We start from the raw sequence: 20,289 nt of genomic DNA, 5'->3' as shown, positions 1-20,289 counted from the left end.
ACCTAGTATGGCACAGCAGTCAACCCATGGCACCTGGTTTGTTGTGATGACATTACCGCCACGTAGTGGCGAATGGCGGCCATTGTCGTGAGTTTGTGTGCTTGTGTGTTAGTAATGGTGATTGAGTGTGTGACTATCATGCCGTGTGCGTGTGAGTTGGATGGTAGGGGTGTGTTTATGAGGGTGAGTGTGTGTGGGTGTGTGAGTATCACACACCCACACAGTGATGGTATGTGACAGTGTGAGTTTGATGGTGATTGTATCATGGTGAGTGCAAGCAATACTGTGAGCTTGACTTATTTCTCCCTTTACCCACTCTTCCTCCCTCTCCCTGTCTCCCCCCACTCTCCCCCACCTACTCTACCTCCCTCACCTTCCCTGCCTCTCTATCTATCTCCTTTCTCCCGTAACTACCTCGCCTGTTATACAGGAGATCATGGGTTCGATCCCTACCCTCACACCTGCTATATATTTAGAGTTTGCGTGTCTCTCTCCCTCTCTTCCCGTGGTCACGTTCAGAGTGTTTGGTTTCTATAAATGTCGACGTGATGATAGGCCACTTCGTTGACCTTTCATTTGTTGCATTTTCCCTTCCGAAGAAGAGCTGTGTAGCTCGGTGGGCATTACCTGGAAAAATTGAAATAGTTTCGTTTTCTCTTTTCCTCCTCCCTTCGTACCCTCTCCACACCCCTCCCCCCCCAGCACAACAACAAGAAGCAGGAGGAGGATGGTTTGTCTCCCAAGCCGAGTGCTTCCGGATCCACCTTTATGATCCTCCCTCCGCCCCGGCGGGGGGGGAGATCCCCTCGTACAGGGTTATGGTACCCCACCCACATACACACGGGGTTATGGTGCCCCCACTACACATACGCACAGGTGTACGGTACCCCCCACTCACATGCCAGGCTATGTGCACCACACAGAGACCCAAAGACTCGCACATAGATCCATAGACTCGCATAGACCCATTGACTCGCACAGAAACCAATTAACTCAAACAAAGACCTGTCGAAACACGGACAATATACTTACACAAAGACACATAGAATCACACAGACTCATCCACTCATGCACCCACCCACTCAACGACTCACAGGCTTACTATCCCTCACCTACTCACTCAGCCACTCACTCAGAAACTCACTCAAGAACTCGCTCACCCATTTACCCACCCACTTGCTCACTCACTCGTGCATCCACTCACAGAATAACTCGTAAACTCACCCACTCACACCTCAGAAACTGACTCACAAAAGAATGAATCCACTCACTCGTGCACTCACTCGCCCACTTGCCCATGCGCGCACAGATTGACCAACTTACTTACTCGCTCACAGACTCCCTCTCTGATAGACTCGCTCATAGACTCACTCGCTCACAGGCTCAATCACTCACAGACTCACTCAGAAGCTCTCACCCACTTATTCAGAAACTCACTCAACCACCGACCCACTTACTTAAAAACTACCTCACTTATCCGCACCCACTCACTGACCTACTTACTCATCCACTCGCTCAGCCACTCACTGACCAACTCACTCACTCACAAACTCAGTCGCTCACTCATCCACTCACTCCGAAACTCATTCATCCACCAACCGACTCACTCGCAACCATTAACTCATCCACTCAATAATTTCATCCATCCCCTCATCCACTCACTCAACCACTTATTCAACAACCCACTCAATCACCTACTCAATTGGAGACTCTCACCCACCCACTCACTCACCTACTCGCCCAGTCTATTAGCCACTCATTCAGAAACTCACTCACCTGCTCACTCACCCACTCCTCCACTCACTTAAGAACCCACTCCCTCAACCACCAACTCAGAATATCACTCCTCCACTCACTCAACCATTTACTCACCCACTCGCTCACCCACTCATTCAACAACTTTCTCACTCGCGGACTCACTTGCTTATCCACTCACTCATCCATTCACTCATCCACTCGCTCATCCACTCGCTCATTCAATCTCTCACCCACTCGCTCACCCACTCGCTCACCCACTCGCCCACCCACTCGCTCACCCACTCACTCATCCACTCACTAACAGACTGACTCAGAAACTCACTCACCCAAGCATTCACCCACTGACTCACTCACCCATTCATTCACCCATTCACTCAACCATTCACTCTCAGACTCACTCGCTCACAGACACACGAAGAAGCTCATTCACCCACTAACCTATTCAGAAACTCAGTCAACCACCAAACCACCTACTCAAAAACTCCTTTACTCATCCGCACTCACTCACTAACCTATCTACTCATTTACTCAATCAGCCACTCGTTGACCAACGCTTACTTACTCGCTCACTCATGCACTCAGAAAGTCACTCATCCACTCACTTAGAAACTCCTACAACCACTGACCCACTCGCTCAAAAACTCACTCATCTACACTCTCGCTCACTTTCTTATTTACTCACCCACTCCCTCACCAATTCACTCGTTTCCCCAATCATTCCTTCAGTCACTCACTCATTGAGCAACTCGGTCAATCATTATATAATTCAATCACTCACCCATTCACTCGGAGACTCACTCGCTCACTCAACCTCCACTCACTCACCCACTAACCCACTCAGAAACTCACTCAGCTACTCACTCACCACTCATTCACCCACTCATCCACTCATTGAATAAATCACCTACTCGCCCACTTTCTTACCCACTCAATCAGAAACTCATTCACCTACTCACCCACACACTCACTCACCCACTTACACTCGGGAGTGGGTGGTTTTAGAGTTCAGTGTTAATCATTGGGACTCCCATAGGGTTCAGTGTTGCTCACTGGGTCTCCCATAGGGTTCAGTGTTAATCACTGAGGCTCCCATCGGGTTCAGTGTTAATCACTGAGGCTCCCATCGGGTTCTGTGTTAATCACTGGGGCACCCATAGGGTTCAGTGTTAATCACTGAGGCTCCCATCGGGTTCAGTGTTAATCACTGAGGCTCCCATAGGGTTCAGTGTTAATCACTGAGGCTCCCATCGGGTTCAGTGTTAATCACTGAGGCTCCCATAGGGTTCAGTGTTAATCACTGGGGCTCCCTTAGGGTTAATGTTAATCACTGGGGCTCCCATAGGGTTGAGTGTTAATCACTGGGTCTCCCATAGGGTTGAGTGTTAATCACTGGGTCTCCCATAGGGTTAATGTTAATCACTTGATCTCCCATAGGGTTGAGTGTTAATCACTTATAGATTTGAAGCTTTCGTGACTGCAAGGATTCATACTCTTAGTTCTTTCGGTAAAGTCACGTAGGTAAAAAAATTAATTAAAATTTTTACCTACGTGACTTTACCAAAAGTACTAAGAGTTTGTTAATCACTGGGGCTCCCATAGGGTTCAGTGTTAATCACTGGATCTCCCATAGAGTTCAGTGTTAATCACTGGGTCTCCCATCGGGTTTAGTGTCCATTACAGGGGCTCCCATAGGGTTCAGTGTTAAACACTGAGTCTCCCATAGAGTTCAGTGTTAATCACTGGGTCTCCCATAGGTTTCAGTGTTAATCATTGGGTCTCCCATAGGGTTCAGTGTTAATCAGAGACCCATAGATTCCTAAAACCCTAACCCTATAAACACCTAAGCCTCTATACCCCTAACCCTCTGAACCCCTATACTCCGAATACTATAACCCTCTAATCCCCTTAACCCTTAAACCCCTCACTCTCTAATCCCCTCACCCTCTAAACCCCTATGCCTCTAAATCCAACCCCCTAACCCTTTGAACCCCTAACTTTCTCCAATCCCATAATAAAGGGTTTTTTTTTTTGCGGTAAGATCGTGTGAATATAAATGTGTCTTAAAACCCGTCACCACACCGACACAGCCAATTAATAACGTTTGTCACGTGAACAAAAAGTGCCAATTAGTTTCTACTTTAGCACATCTCTGTGTTGGAGACTAACCCAAATTAACCTTTATTATGAATAACCCCTCAACCCCATAACTCCCCCTGCACCACCCCCCATGTCCCCCCTCACCCCCCCTCACCCCCCTCACACCCCTCGCCTCCCCCAGCTGCTACTTCCGCTGAGGCCGGGGCGAGTGGAGGCGGCGCTGTGCATTGTGGGTGGCGAGAGGCTGATTTGTATTCCCTCTCACGGCCACCGTCGTTGGCTCGTGGCGGCCTGCTGGCTGGGCCTCCTCTACGTCGACTCAGCCAGAAGAAGGTGAGCACCAAGCGCGGTGTTGACACATCAGAAGTGGCGGTGGTGGGGGGGGAGACAAAGGAGGCACCTGGCCCACAGGTGCCTCCTTTGTCTCACTCCTCTCTCTCCCCGTGTCTCACTCCTCTCTCTCCCCGTGTCTCCCTCCTCTCTCTCCCCGTGTCTCCCTCCTCTCTCCCCGTGTCTCCCTCCTCTCTCTCCCCGTGTCTCCCTCCTCTCTCTCCCCGTGTCTCCCTCCTCTCTCTCCCCGTGTCTCCCTCCTCTCTCTCCCCGTGTCTCCCTCCTCTCTCTCCCCGTGTCTCCCTCCTCTCTCTCCCCGTGTCTCCCTCCTCTCTCTCCCCGTGTCTCCCTCCTCTCTCTCCCCGTGTCTCCCTCCTCTCTCTCCCCGTGTCTCCCTCCTCTCTCTCCCCGTGTCTCCCTCCTTTCTCTCCCCGTGTCTCCCTCCTCTCTCTCCCCGTGTCTCCCTCCTCTCTCTCCCCGTGTCTCCCTCCTCTCTCTCCCCGTGTCTCCCTCCTCTCTCTCCCCGTGTCTCCCTCCTCTCTCTCCCCGTGTCTCCTTCCTCTCTCTCCCCGTGTCTCCATCCTCTCTCTCTCCCCGTGTCTCCCTCCTCTCTCTCCCCGTGTCTCCATCCTCTTTCTTTTTTTTTACGATCAGTGGAAACAAGAAGATGCTCGGTGTATTCGGCACTTTGTTTCGTTCATCATTTCGTATTTTTTTTTTTTAACGGGGCTTTATGTAACCCTCGCTCGCTCTCTCGCTCGCTCGCTCTCTCGCTCACTCTCTCGCTCTCTCACTCGCTCGCTCTCTCTCTCGTTCTGTCGCTCATTCTCTCTCTCACTCTCTCGTTCTGTACGTAGCCCCCCTCGCAGTCCGACGGCCTCCGACGGGTAGCTCATAACAGCATGCAGAGCTCCCCGTCATCTGCCACCGAGCACACGGCCGCCTCCATCGCCCACTGCTCCTTGAAGGCCGGCACGGCGTGGGTCAGCCGCGCATGGCAGAACTCCAGCCACACCCTGGCTCCGACCAGAGCGCGGAAGATGCTCAGGCTGCTGGCCGGACATTTCCCCTCCAGGGCCACCTTCCTCGCCCTGTAAATGGCGAGCTTGGCATAGCCGACGAGCATGTTGACCAGCCCCTGAAGATGTTGGGATCCGTCGCCCTTTCGGTATCCAAAGATGAGGACCGTTGGGGAGAAGTGGAGGCTGAACTTTAGGAGGATGTTTCTCAGGACCTTGAACAACAAGTCCAGGCTCTTGCACTCCACGTATTGGTGCGCCACCGTCTCCACTTTACCGCAGAACCGGCACTCCGGGGGCGTGTCGGTGAAGCGCGCCAGGGAGGCGTTGGTGGTGACGGTGCCGTGGGCGATGCTCCAGCCGAGGTCACCGATGCGGTTGTACGTCGGGCTGGAGTAGAGTTGCCTCCAGCGAGGCCTCTCCGGAGAGATGCAGGGCAGGGCTTTCCTCCAGGCATGGTCTTTGTGGTTCCTCAGGGTGTCCTGTTGGTGAAACCAGACCATGTAGGAGTAGAGCACCTTCCTCTTGACATTTGCGAAGGCCACCTCTGGTAGGTCTTCCAGCCAGCACAGGTTGTGATCCGCCTTCGCTTGTCGGCATTGGCGCTGCAGCGGCACGACGGAGAGCTCCGGTGGAGGGGGACCGAGAGGGGCCTCGTCATCCCCAACGCCTATGGGGGGCGTTCTCCCCGCTGCTGCTGAGAAGGCTTCCTTGGCTTCGGCCAGGATCCGGGCAGCCACCCGGAGCGATTGCAGCCCTCTCTTTGTGGCCATGTCTGCTGGTCCGAGCCACCGGCCCCGTGTTCCAGGCTCCACCAGATCTCCCATCCTGGTGAGCCGCGCATTGGTGAGGCGCCTCTCCATGCCGGGGGTGGCGGTGGTGGATGGCAGGTTTGTCTGCGGGTTCCTGAGGATCGGTTCGAAGACCAGATCCTCGGCCGATCGCGGCTGGTTCAGCCTCCTGACGGCGAGGGAGCTCCACGTCTGCAGGACGCTCCTGTAGAAAGGTGGCAGCTGTCCCAGTGGGAGGCCCTGCAGGTCCATATAGAATAGTTGTTTGGAGCACTGCAGACCCCCCAGTTGTTTGAGTAGGAAGGAGGCCGTGACGCTTCAGGCCGGTGCAGGGGCGGCATGCAGGAACTTTTGTGCGGCCTGCAGTCGGAAGGTGGCCAGCTGACTCCGCACGCACACCAGCCCGTGACCGCCCTCGTCCAGTGGCAGGGCCAGGACCCCAGCCGCGACCCGGTGTCCTCTGCCCGACCAGAAGAAGTCGAGGACTCGCTTTTGAAGCGCGTTGACGAGGCTCATGGGGGGGTGCAGGGAGAAGAGTCGATGCCACAGCATGGACGTCACCAGCTGGTTCACCACCAACGTCTTTGTCCTGAAGGTGAGGAACTTGCACAGGCGACTCCAGGTGCCCAGCCGCTCCTTCACCTTCTCCTCCAGCTCGACCCAGTTCATTTGCGGTGGTTCCTCCTCTGGTCCCAGGAACACCCCCAGGTGGTGCTGCGATGTTGTGCTCCAATTGATGGTTTTTGTCTTCTCCGGACACTCGGTCATGTCCCACGCTCCAACCAGCAGGCCGCTGCACTTTTGCCAGTTCATTTTAGATGAAGAGGCCTTCGAAAAGACCTCCTGACACTCGTGCAGCAGGGCGACATCATCCAGGGAACGAAGGATGAGGAGGATGTCATCGGCGTATGCCGTCAGGACCAACTTGACACTTGGTTCCCCTAGCACCAGGCCGCTGAGTCTCTGCCCTATGAGACTCAGGAAAGGCTCTAATGCCAGTGCATAAAGTTGGCCCGACAATGGGCACCCCTGTCTCACTCCTCGCTCGAATTTGACCGGGGCAGTGAGGGCGCCGTTGATCTTGATCATGCACTCCGCCTTGGTGTAGAGTAGGTGGATCGTTCGGACAAAGGCATCCCCAAAACCAAAGGTCTTGAGGGTTCCCAGCAGGTATTTGTGGTCCACCCTGTCAAAAGCCTTTTCCTGGTCAAGGGCCAGAAACGCGATTGGGATGCCCAACCTCTGGGACATCGCGATGAGGTCTCTGACCAGGAAGATGCCGTCGTGGATGGATCGTCCGGGGATGGTCTAGGACTGGTCCCTGTTTACGACTTGTGCAATCACCCCTTTCAGTCAAGTTCAAGTTCAAGTTCATTTATTAGGTATAGCCCTGTGAGCCATTCAGCTCTTGAATCGGGTGCAACCGCAACAAACAAAAAACAAAAACATGAACAAAAAACATCTTAAAGTGAATATGTGACTAAGTGCAAACAGAAAATCCAAGAAAAGACAGCAAAACATTGCAGAAAAAACACCGTACACCAACACTGTGTGCAAAAATCCCAGTGGGATGCAAGTCAAACAACAACAACAACCACAAGACAGCTTAGATTAAGGCCATCAGTCTAACTCTGTACTACAACAAACAAACATGGCTAAACCAATACACTTTTCGAAATCACCAAAATAAAGCCATGAAAGCAATGAAAAAGCAATCATAGGAACTGTGACAGAATTTTCACAATAAATGGCATAAACAACATGTACTACCAAAACCCTGCAGCCATAGCTGGCTGCATGAGTCACTCCACCTTTAAGATCAGCACACTAAATAAAAACACAGGTCATACTTTGTAGCGATCATCCGGAGCGAAACATTTTATTTTAGGTCACTGAATAGCACTGGCAGCTAGGGGTGTACAACTCCTCTAGAGCAGTTTTGAGTGAAGATCTCATAGGTAGTGACTCAAGTTTCAATTTATTGGCAACAGCATTCCAGACCCTGGGGGCATCAATAGCAAAGGCCCTTCCTCCAGTATATGTACGGCAATAGGGAATATTAAGCTGGTAAATGAGTGTAGACCTTAGGTCAAATTTGTTCTTTGAAACAGAGATGAGATCCAGCAGGTAATCAGCAGATTCTTTTGCAAGTACATCATGAATAAATAAGATCTGGTGCACAAGCCGTCGAACATTCAGAGATGTTAAGTTTGACCCAATGTAGAGATCACAGTGGTGAGTCCTATATGGGCAGTTCAATGCAAATCTTAAGGCCGAGTGATACATTGAGTCAAGCTTCTTCAGTACAGTACTTGGGGCTGATTTATAAACAATGTCACAGTAATCAAGTAGAGGCAGTATGGTAGCTTTAATCAATTCCAAACGGAAAATAGGGGGGAAGCAGTGCTTGTGTCGATATAGAAAACCAATTTTAATTTTTGTCTTTTTCCCAATATAATCAATGTGATCTTCAAAATTCAGTTTTGAATCCAGGATGATCCCAAGATACTTATAGATCTTAACTTGCTCTATTTGATCATTATTTAAGGAATGTAATTTGGGGAAAATAACTTCCCGCTTTAGTCCTGGTGAGAAGCATAGCACCTTGGTTTTGGCAGGATTTAGGACTAGTTTAAGAGCAACTAGCTGATGTTGTAGTTTGTTGAAATCACTCTGGAGCTTAGCAATCACGTCATCCGGAGAGCGGCCAGCAGTAATTAGTACCGTGTCATCTGCAAAAAGATTTACCCTGGAATAATCCAGTTCAGTGCCCAAGTCATTTACATAAAGAGAGAACAAGAGGGGGCCGAGAATGGAACCCTGTGGAACCCCTTTTGTTATCTTAACACTGTTTGACCTCCAACCATCTGTGAATACAGTTTGGGTGCGAGAAAAGAGGTAATTTTTTAACCATTTTACTGTGTTTTCGGAAAAACCGAGGCAACTTATTTTACTAAGCAGGATGTTGTGGTCTACTGTATCAAAAGCTTTGGACAAGTCAAGAAAAAGACAGGCGCAGTACTGCTTATTATCAAGGCTACTGTAAATGTGATTCATAGAGTCTAATGCAGCAGATGTGGTGCTGTATTTTTTTCGGAACCCAGATTGTTTTAGATGTAATAGATTGTTGGCGGACAGGAAACTGATAATTTGGTAGTTCAATAATTTTTCAAAAATTTTCATCAACGGGGATAAAATTGAGATAGGTCGGTAGTTATTTGGATCATCTTTAGGGCCCCCTTTGTGAAGTGGACGAACATAGGAATGTTTCCATTCTAGAGGAACTGATGCTTCTTTGATGGACAGGTTGAAAATATGGGCTATAGGTTTGTATATTAGGTGACCAACACTTAGTAGAGCAAAGACGGGAATACTATCTGCTCCGGTAGAGGAGGACCCTTTGAGGAAGGACAGTTGTTTCAGAACATTACTTTCGTGGATTGGCTGAAAACTAAATTCGCTTAATGTTTGGATAGGGGTGTAGGAATTTGCATGAGCAGGGGTGACTCCCAATAGATTATCAAATAGGGTACCAGCTTCAGAAAAATGAAGGTTAAAATTGTCAACTATTTTTTGGGGATCTGAAAAATATTCCCCATTTCGGTTAAGCTGAACGGGCAGATGATCTGTTTTGGATGCCTTTTCGATACATTTGATTGTTTTCCAGAAAATCCTGGCATTTCCATGAGATTCAAGGAGAGTAGAAGAGAAGTAGTCATTTTTTGCATGCCGTATTTTTTTGACACATCTATTCCTTAAAATCCTGTATTCTAGCCAGTCATTAACCAAATTACTTTTCTGAGCACATGCCCAAGCCTTGTCTCTAGTTTTCATGAGTTTTGTAATCAAAGGATCAAACCATGGTGGACGATTGCCTTTAGTTTTAAATTTAACCAACGGAGCATGTTTGTTAAGAATTTGTAGAAACGTGTACCTGAAGGTCTCCCAAGCCGTAGTCAGGTTTGGAATATCACAGACCTTGTCAATATCCGAGTGAAGCACATCATTAGTAAATGCCTGTATGCTGAAGTGTCTCATGGAGTGCTTCTCAACCAATTTAGGGGGGGCTTTGTGTCTGGCTGATGATCTCACCCCAAAAATGAAGGAGTGATCACTAAGGTTATTACCTAGAACACCAGTCAGTGCGAAATTGTGAGGGGCATTTGTCAATAGGACGTCAAGCAGAGATGACTGTCCCGGATTTTTTAGGTTGGGTCTTGTGGGGACATTTATTAATTGAAACAGGTTAAATTCATCTGCAAAATTTGTGGCCACGGCCGGCGGGTTTAGCCAATTCCAATTTAGATCACCCACTAAAACTATTTCACCTTTAGGGAGGCCCCCAAGAAGCTCTCTCAGTGCAGATGCAGCTTCAACATCCTTACCACTAGGCGGTCTATAGCAGCACACTACCAATATGTGTTGATTATTAGGGAGAGTTATTCTGAGAGCCAGACCTTCAAAGCAACATTTTTTAAACAAGGAGTGAGCTGGTGAACATGCAATAGTATTACGAACATAGATGGCAATTCCACCTCCTTTAGATCCTCGGTCAAGCCGAAAAAGGTTGTAGTTGTCAATCGTAATCTGCAAGTCATTGACGGCAGGAGTGAGAAATGTTTCTGTTAGGCAAAATATGTCCGGGTCAAGATTTGCTACTTCTAGTTTTAGTTGACTTAATTTAATCAAAAGCCCTCTGATGTTGACATGTAGAACACCAACACCTTTTCTGCCAGAAAAATCTACAGAATTATATGAGTTCTTTACATTTGGGCCAGGATGAAGCTCAATACCACCCAGAAATAAGAAAAGTAGAATTAATAGTTTGCACAGGTATTTTCTGTGAAAGGATGAAGAGTGACGAACCTTGGACGAATAGCAGCAGCTCGCAGATGGTGTTATTTTTAAGAGCAGAATGAAGTTTGGAAGGAGTGCTGGTGAAGTAATGGGACAAAGATAGGGTTTAAAAGGATACAATGATGGAGTGTAGAAGTGTCTATAAGTTGTTTCATTAGCAGGTGTAGTGGCAAATTTAGCAATAAGTATTGACGCGAAGTAACGCGGGTAGCCGTTTGTAGAGTTGAGTGTGGCACTAGATATGGCCGGGAGGGACAGTAGTAAGATACACAGCAGATGAATTGACATCTTTAAAACACTAAATTTAAACACACACACAGCTCACTCACACGCAGCTCACCCTCACCCACTCTCACGCACAGCCCACACCCATGCAGCACAACGCACACGCGGCCGCACACACCGCCGCCATCTTGCTGCTGTTGTTGTTGCAGCTGCTGTTGTCGTTGCAGCTGATGTTGTCGTTGCAGCTGATGTTGTCGTTGCAGCTGATGTTGTCGTTGCAGCTGCTGTTGTCGTTGCAGCTGATGTTGTCGTTGCAGCTGCTGTTGTCGTTGCAGCTGATGTTGTCGTTGCAGCTGATGTTGTCGTTGCAGCTGATGTTGTCGTTGCAGCTGCTGTTGTCGTTGCAGCTGATGTTGTCGTTGCAGCTGATGTTGTCGTTGCAGCTGATGTTGTCGTTGCAGCTGATGTTGTCGTTGCAGCTGCTGTTGTCGTTGCAGCTGATGTTGTCGTTGCAGCTGCTGTTGTCGTTGCAGCTGCTGTTGTCGTTGCAGCTGATTTGAGACTGAGTCGACCTAGGGGAGGCCCAGGACCGGTTCAGATAATCGTCACCCGTGTTGACCGTGAGCAGGAATCGAACTCTGGTCGCCGGGTTCAGCAGCGCAGCGTAGCGCTAACCACTACACCACCGCTCCCCACAACCACCACCACCGCTCCCCACAACCACCACCACAACCACCACTACCGCTTCCCACAACCACCACCCCCACAACCACCACCACCACTACCACCACCCCCACAACCACCACCACCGCTCCCCACAACCACCACCGCTCCCCACAACCACCACCACCACCACCGCTCCACACAACCACCACCCCCACAACCACCACCACAACCACCACCACAACCGCACTCGCAGCCAGCCGCCTGGCAGTGCAGCACGAGGAGCTTCCACACGCCCCGCGCGCGATACGCCCACAACCACCACCACAACCACCACCACAACCACCACCACAACCACCACCACAACCACCACCACAACCACCACCACAACCACCACCACAACCACCACCACAACCACCACCACAACCACCACCACCACCCACCACCACAACCACCACCACAACCACCACCACAACCACCACCACCACCGCCTTTATCTCCCAACCACCACCACCACCCACCACCACCGCCTTTATCTCCCAACCACCACCACCACCCACCACCACCACGCCCTCCACGGCCCACCCACTTCCTCTCTCTCTCTGACTGACTCTCTGACAGTCGCAGGGAGAGAGCCTTTGTCAATATTTTGTAGTCGGTGTTCAGGAGGGACACCGGACGCCAGTTTTGTAGGTGCCTCAGGTCTCCTCTCTCTCCCCGTGTCTCCATCCTCTCTCTCCCCGTGTCTCCCTCCTCTCTCTCCCCGTGTCTCCATGTCCCCTTCTCTCTAGGTGGTGCAGGTTCAGGAGTTTACTGGCTGCACTCCGACCTTTGGCCTTGGCTGTCGCCCAAGTGGGATTGTCGCACAGCAGTCAACCCATAGCATCAGTATCTGTCCCATGACCTCCTCCTGCACCTAGCCTGGCACAGCAGTAGACCCATGACATGTCTCTGTCCCGTGACCTCCTCCTGCACCTAGCCTGGCACAGCAGTCAACCCATGGCACCTGGGTTGTTGTGATGATATCACCGTCATGTAGTGGCTTATTACGGCTGTTGTTTTTGTTGTGAGTTTGTAGGCTTGTGTGATAGTAGGATGGTAGGGGTGTGTGAGTGTCATGGTGAGTGTGGGTGTGTGTATCATGGTGAGTGTGTGGGTGTGTGAGTATTCAGTCCCTCCAGAAAAACGCGGAGTTTTTTGGTGATTGTTGCGGGCAAAAATCGTTGATTATGCGGCACGTTTTCTTAAAAAATGCGATGGAATATGCGGGATATTTATGCAATTTTATGCGATTAAATTGCGGGAACTTGCAAAAATTGCGGGAACTTGCAAAAATTGCGGGAACTTGCAAAAACTGCGGTTTGATGAAAAAGAGAAAAAAAGTGATTCCCCCAACACCCTATTCACTAGGCTACTACTTTAATGTAAAGAGTCATTTCTTATTACTTCTTATGATAAGCAAGCATACTACATCACAGAAAGTGCTGGGAATATTTAAGTTCTCATCTTGTTTTATTTCAGACCTTAACAAACAGATGGCTCAAACTTACAAAACATTGAGTCGAACAAGTTCTGTAGCTTTACAAAATGAATATGCTACAACTTCTGTAAAAATGAATGAATAAAATATTAAAAAATAAAATGTGTGCTTCCTGTTTTACAGAGGTAGCTATGCAAAATAATTTGCCCCCACTGTCATGTAACACACTGGGGAACTGCTTTGCGTGGTCTTTTGCGCTTATGTTTGTTGGCAAATGAGAAAGATTTGCGGGCTTCATCATGGTTTCATTGGCATCGCGGGGTTTGCAGCTTTTCAATGATGTCGCGTAATGAGTGACGTCACTTCATAACGTTCCCATGGCAACAGGGGAAATGGCTGCGCTTGTGTGAAGTAAACGCAACATTTTTCAACTTTCTGCTAAGATATATGTGACTTTTTGCAACGAAAATGCGGGGATTATGAAATCATGCAAGCCCGCATATTTTGCGCGCGGAAATCTGCAATTTATGCGGCGAAAGTGCGGCGTATTTGAAAAAACGCGCCCCCCGCATAAATATGCGGACTTTGGCTGATTTTGCGTGAAATCTTGCGATCGCATAATCGCGTTTTTCTGGAGGGACTGAGTATTATGGTGAGTGTGTGGGTGTGTGACTTTCATGACGTGTGTGAGAGTAGGATTGTAGGGGTGTGTATCATGGTGCGAGTGTGGGTGTGTATCATGGTGAGTGTGTGGGTGTGTGAGTGTCATGGTGAGTGTGTGGGTGTATGAGTGTCATGGTGAGTGTGTGGGTGTGTGAGTATCATGGTGAGTGTGTAGGTGTGTGAGTATCATGGTGAGTGTGTGGGTGGGTGTGTGTTAGATGGTTGGCAATGTTGATGGGTGGTGATGATGCAAGCCTTGTGCTCGAGAATGGCACACTGAAACTAATATCACGTAGCTACTTCTGAGTACCCTTCAAGTGCTGTCTGGTCCACATCGTAAAGGGCAGGACTTTCCCACCTCTTCTTTATTTAAGAGCAACGTTGCTCACAACAATGTTTTTACTTCTTACAGCTGGAATTTATCCTAAGTACATGGAGAACCACATTGCAGCCATGTGATAGTTGATGTTGTGCAGTGAATGATGACCGGGCTGAGACCATTGACTCGCTAGACTTGAGAATCTGCTTTGATCACAGGTGACTGCCTGGATTCAATCCCAGGTACTCCGTGGTGCCAATTCAGTGCTATGACCACAAGGTCCATGGGCCACCTCTAAACACCCCCCACGCTAAAGACATAAGCAGCAACCTGGTTAGTGAGCAGCAGCAGCATTATTTGAATATTTTTCCAAAGCAATTGGGATTGTGGAGCAGTGGCACAGTCCTGCATTTCTTTTCTCTTTAATCCACCAAATGCAACTTGCCGCTCGATTGTGGCACACCCATTTTTACACTTGTTTCAACTGCTGTGGCAGATGGTGGAGCAGAGGGGCAGTGGAGCAGATTGGCAGTGGAGCAGGACAGTGGAGCAGAGCGCAGTGGAGACGTGGGGCAATAGAGCAGAGGAGCAATGGAGCAATGAGGCAGTGCAGCAAATGAGCAGTGGGGCATTGGAGCAGTGGATCAGTGGGGCAGATGAGGGGTGGATTTGTCGTGAAGAAGGCGAATCGCCTGAATATGTGCTCTGAAGAAGAACCATTTCCCCAAACGTCTCTATCTATATCCTTGTCCCGCCACACACACAGCCGGGACACCGCACACACGAGTCCCAAGGCACATTTAACCAACCCAGGCAGCACTCGCAAGCAATGCAACGTTACGTTGTGTCCTCGTGTTGATTTCACAAAGTTTATAGTAACAACAGCAACAAAAATATGAATCCTAATTCTTAACCGGGTGGCCTTAAGACTTGGCACGTGCAGGTTTTGTTCATTGTCTGCACCAGACCCCTGCAGCTGTCTAATTCTGGGTCAGCTGCCCCTTACATGTCCTGGAAACCATGGTAAGGTCATCGCATGAGGACCGCCTGGATGAAAACCAGCATGGAAGGTGCCCAGTGTGGAGCCGGCTATGCTAATGGAATAGTCCCATGTGTGTGTGTGATGTGAGGTCTCCTGGCAGCAGTCATTCTCCGCTGCAGTGCTGGCATCTGCTGCTCAGCTTCATTCCCCAGCTGTGGTCCCAGTGGCACCGTGGGTAGTGTGGTGATAGCGGTCACGTTTGGCACCGATCCACGACCACCACCCCTACTGGGCGGTGTACCTGCCTCCACAAAGTAGCATGTGGCGGAGGAGTGAGGTGAACGCTCTCGCTATGCGAGCGAAGCCCCCTCGCTTCCTCTTCTTTTCGTGCATCTCCACCTGCACCTCCTCCATCTCCTCCTCCTCTGTCTCATCCTCCATCCCCTCTTCTTCATCCTCCACCGCCATCTCCTATACCTCCTCCTTCTCCTCTTCCTGTGCCACCTCCGTCTTCTCCATATTCTCTTCTTCCACTCGCACCGTCTCTTCCTCCATCTTCTCCTCCTCACCCTCCTGCACCACCATCTCCTCCACCCTCTTCTCTTCCTCCTCCTCCACCACCATTGTTTCCGCTTTGTCCGTAGTCTCCATCTCCTCCACCACGACCATTTGTTCATCCTTTGTTGTCTCCTTGTCCTCCATCTCCGAATTGTCTTTATCCTCTCCCTCCGTGCTCTCCTCCATTGTCACCATCACAATCTCGTCCTCCTTTGCCTTCTCTTCCTCCGTCTCTACTTCATCCTCCATCTCCTTCACCTCTTCCTTCGTCTCCTTCTCCACAACCTCTGACTTCGCTTCAAAGGCCTGGAGGAGTGAGGAGGAGGGCTGCTTTGGCTCAGATCTGTTAAGAGACAAACACGACATCGTTCCACCTTCCTGCTACGGCAGACATCGCCATCTCTCCATCCTCCGTGGGTGGAATGTGTGGCGGATTCATTCAAGCTTAATATAAACAGCAGTAACAACATGGCCAGTGAGTGTGCTTAGTATTGGCATGGCCAGTGAGTGTGCTTAGTATTGGCGCTGTCATTCTCATGGGGCAAGGCTATCCTTGAGATAGGTTCAGCTGTGTCTCACAGACTGTTGTAGTTTCACAGTAGTGGGTGGCATTGCTGTGTCAATTTAGCCGAATCATTTGTTGCGACAGTTTTCTTTTTATGTGTATTCTAATTGATCCCTTGGACATAATGGCCTACGCATTTAAAATGACATCGGTGGAGATCCTGAACGTCCACTGTGATGGAATGGGTGTGTATCTTTGTGGTTAATGCAGCGGCAGTAATAGCCAGGGCGGTAAGCAAGATCTGAACTGTAAGTGGTGAGCGATGAGTGCGCGACCCTTTGGCTGCTTCAACCCATCCACGATTTCTATCAAATATCCGACAGTGATATGAGGTCGACAGAGCCGCCTCCCCCTTGACGTCGAAGGCATCTCAGAGTGCATTGAGCGCGATGAGCTACTCACATCTCACATCTCTCATCTCAACGCATTTGAAATTGGACACCCCTCCCAGTGGTAGCTGTCTCTGTGCATTGCAAGGCAACTTGTCAGCTGGCCTGGAAACAGGCATGAGAGTGCGAAATTATCACGGTGGATGGAGGGTTAAATGGTGAAATATGGCCGCATCGTTATCTGGTCTCACCCAGAAACCAATTATGGAAAGTAAATATGTCCACAGTATAGCGCAATGTACACGTGGGTTTTGCAGTGTCTGTGTATTTTGTGAGTGCGGCAGGGCTGGAGCACCTGTGCCTCAGCAGCAGAAGGGACCTGGGTTTGATTTCCACGTTGGGCCACGTTATGTGTGGAATGTGGTGCCCCGTGTTCTGGGAGGATTCTGCAGCTTTCTCCCTGTAACAACCCACACAATCAAAGCAAATCGCTCAATTTGGATCACAAACAGCAGCAACTTTGTTACCAACTGTGAGCAAACTTGACAGGACCCTCCTGAAAAAAAGTCTTGAGACTTAGTGAGGCTCATCCTGCGTAAGCAAGCATGATAATAAATAAATGAAAATAAACACACACGACACATGCAAGAGTAGTTTACCGTGGCTCAGCGGCTCCAGAGTTTGTTTTTTCTTTTTGGAAGCTCTCTTCTCCAAAGCTCGGAGCAATCGGGCCCTGCACAGGAGTGGTGGTGGTGGCGGCGGCGGCGGAGGCGGCGGAGGCGACGGAGGCGGCGGAGGTGGCGTTGGTGGCGTTGGTGGTGTTGGTGGTGGTGTTGCTGGTGGTAGCGGTCTGGAGCCAGTGTTGCTCGATCTTGGCGAGGCGCTGCTCCTCCACGAGGTGCTTCTCTTCCATCAAGTGCTCCTCCTCCTCTTGACGTTTCACCTCAACGAGGCGCTTCTCCTGCATGAGACGTTTTTCCTCGACAAGCTTCACCTTGCAAAGGCGCCTCAAGATGCTTCTTCTCGAGATGCTTCAGCTCTATGAGACGCTTCACCTCAAAGAGGCGATTGTCTTCCTTGACCCGCTTAGCTTCTATGAGGCGCTTCTCCTCATCGACACACTTAACAATGGTGAGACGCTTCTCCACCTCCAGATGCTTCTTCTTGAGACGCTTCACCTCGCGAAGACGCTTCTCCTCCATGAAGCGCGTTTCCTCAAGGAGGCGCTTTTCTATGACGCGTTTCACGTCATTGAGGATCTTGTTTCGAAGGCACTTCTGCTCTGTGAGGTGCTTCAGCTTGGCGAGGTGCTTCACCTCAATGGGGCGCTTCTCTTCCATTATGCACTCCGCAAAGCGCTTCTCCTTGAGGTGCTTTTCCTCCTGGAGACGCTTCACTTCTGCGAGGTACTTCACTCTGGAGAGACGCTTCTCCACATGCTTCTCCTCGAGACGCTTCACCTCATGGAGCCGCTTCTCCTCCATGAAGCGCTTCTCCATGGAGCGCTGCTCCTCAATGACGCGCTTTTCCATGAGGCGGTTCTTGAGGAGATTGTCTGGAAGGCATTTCTCCTCTGGGATGTGCGTCACCCTGGCAAGGCGCTTCATCTCAATGAGGCGGTCCTCTTCCATGGTGCGTTTCTCCTTCGCAAGGTGCTTGTTCTCCTGGAGACGCTTCACCCCGCTGAAGTTCTTTACCTCCCCAATGCTCCTCTGTTCACGCGAAGAAAAGCACAGGACCGTTCAGACATGCACACGCAGGACAAAATTCATACTCCCAGGCACGCAAACATGGACGGGCACGTACACGAACAAAAATGCATACTCGCACATCTATGTACGAATGCAAACATGAACATTTACTCATGCAAACATGCTAGAACATGTGAATATACACCACCTAATGTTATAAAAAATACATGTTACATCATATATTCTCACATGTTCCATAAATGTACTTAAGGCTGTGATAGTCTGCGACGAGTTCATGGCCATTGTTGGCAACAATCATTACGGGCAAAAACATGTCCACAACGTTCGATTGTAAAGATCTGGAAGCCCATAATCTGCACAAATTTTACTGCAGCATCCAAAGTAGGCAACTGGAATGGCAACTTCCAATCAGCTCAGACGGAATTCATGAGATTGCATGATATAATTCGGTCTTCATTGGCAAAATAAATGGCAACTTGAAGTGCTTGCACGAGTGGGATATGGCAGGACGTGATGGTGGAGAGATGGAGTGATGGTGTCCGGAGATGGTGTTGTGATATGGAGGTGAAATTATGGAATGTTCTGGAGAGATAGTGTCTTGTGATGGGATAGACGCATTATGAGGCTCTATGATGGTCTATTGAGTTGGTGGTGGTGTGATGAGAAAGGTGACGTGGAGAGATGGTGTGGTGATGTTTTGGTGCAATGGTGTGCTAGTGTGGAGTGAATGTGGTGTTTGACCCCCATATATCCCATACCCACCTTTGGGGAGCGATGCTCGTAGCTTTGGCCTGGGAAAGGGTCCACTTCATCCATAATGTCCCCACACGTGGTCGACTGGCGCCACGACTCCCGGTCTATGGAGAACAGAAAATGCATTCAAAGGACGAGTAATGCATTAGAGAATGAAGCACGTGAAGATTCACAGAACTAATTCTGAGGTCCCTGTCATTACCTCTTACCACACAACAGGACCTGCTATTGAGAAATATTCATCACATGGCAGTAAAACTTTACGCGTCATATTTTTGTAAGCATGTTGAGATCATCAATTCCATAAACTTGAGACCCCCATTTAAACAAATATGGCTGAAACTCAGATCTAGAACGAGACAAATGATTTTACTTTTAGGAATTTAATAGTTAAAAAATATTCTCAAAAATTAAACAAGTTAAGGTCGATTTATCATTCCCCATTGACATCCTTATCGATTGAAGCTATTCATCCTGAAGTGAAAGCCATCAAACACAGGAACGAACGTGAAATCCACGTACATCCTGAAACCGATCATCTGCAGTAGTTATTATTAAACAATGAGGAAAATGAAAGATTTTTTGAAAAAATATTGAGCAAAGATGTGATCACGTTATTTCTCCAACTTTAGCTCAACAAAACTACGAGAGTAAAATCAGGAATTGAACCACCTCACAACCACTGCACATCACACACATCAACAAGTAATCCAATAGGACTACGAAGCACCACCTTGTGAGAAAATTACAACACATGCCACCTTCTACCATGAGCACCAGCCATTTAACAGCCCCGATGATCCAATTACTAGAACAAAAAAGGAATGTTTTCATTGGAACACGTTAAAAAGCATTCACAACATCATTCTGGCAGAGGTTACTGGAAATCACTGGGAAAATATTTAATATACACGAATATACACTGCAACAGTACTCAATACATTTGACTCTCCAGCCACTCCACTACATCCAGCCATCTCTCAGGATCCAACTGCATGGGGTCAAAAGAAGAATTGTCAGGACTCATTACATCCAATACATTTAGCCATCTCTCAGGATCCACCAGCATCGGTTCGAAAAGTGAATTTTTTTCAGGACTCATTGCAGCACTTTGCATTTCACCTTTTGATTTCACTTCCCTATCATTGGAGATCTTCTGATGCTTGTTTCGAGGTGATGACCGTGAAC

General features: G+C 49.2%; 1 long non-coding RNA gene across 1 annotated transcript; it reads left to right on the top strand.

Annotated features, from left to right (window-relative positions):
* Window positions 1–706: 706 nt before the first annotated feature.
* Window positions 707–13,382, top strand: LOC144738359 (uncharacterized). Its single transcript, XR_013589233.1, has 3 exons — window positions 707–821; window positions 4,037–4,188; window positions 12,532–13,382. It is a non-coding gene; the product is annotated as an uncharacterized LOC144738359 (long non-coding RNA).
* Window positions 13,383–20,289: the final 6,907 nt, after the last annotated feature.

Source organism: Lampetra planeri, chromosome 82 (genome assembly GCF_965212315.1).
Source record: "Lampetra planeri chromosome 82, kcLamPlan1.2.h2, whole genome shotgun sequence".
In the NCBI taxonomy this organism is placed as follows: Eukaryota; Metazoa; Chordata; class Hyperoartia; order Petromyzontiformes; family Petromyzontidae; genus Lampetra; species Lampetra planeri.
This window is presented reverse-complemented; position numbering and strand designations above follow the sequence as displayed.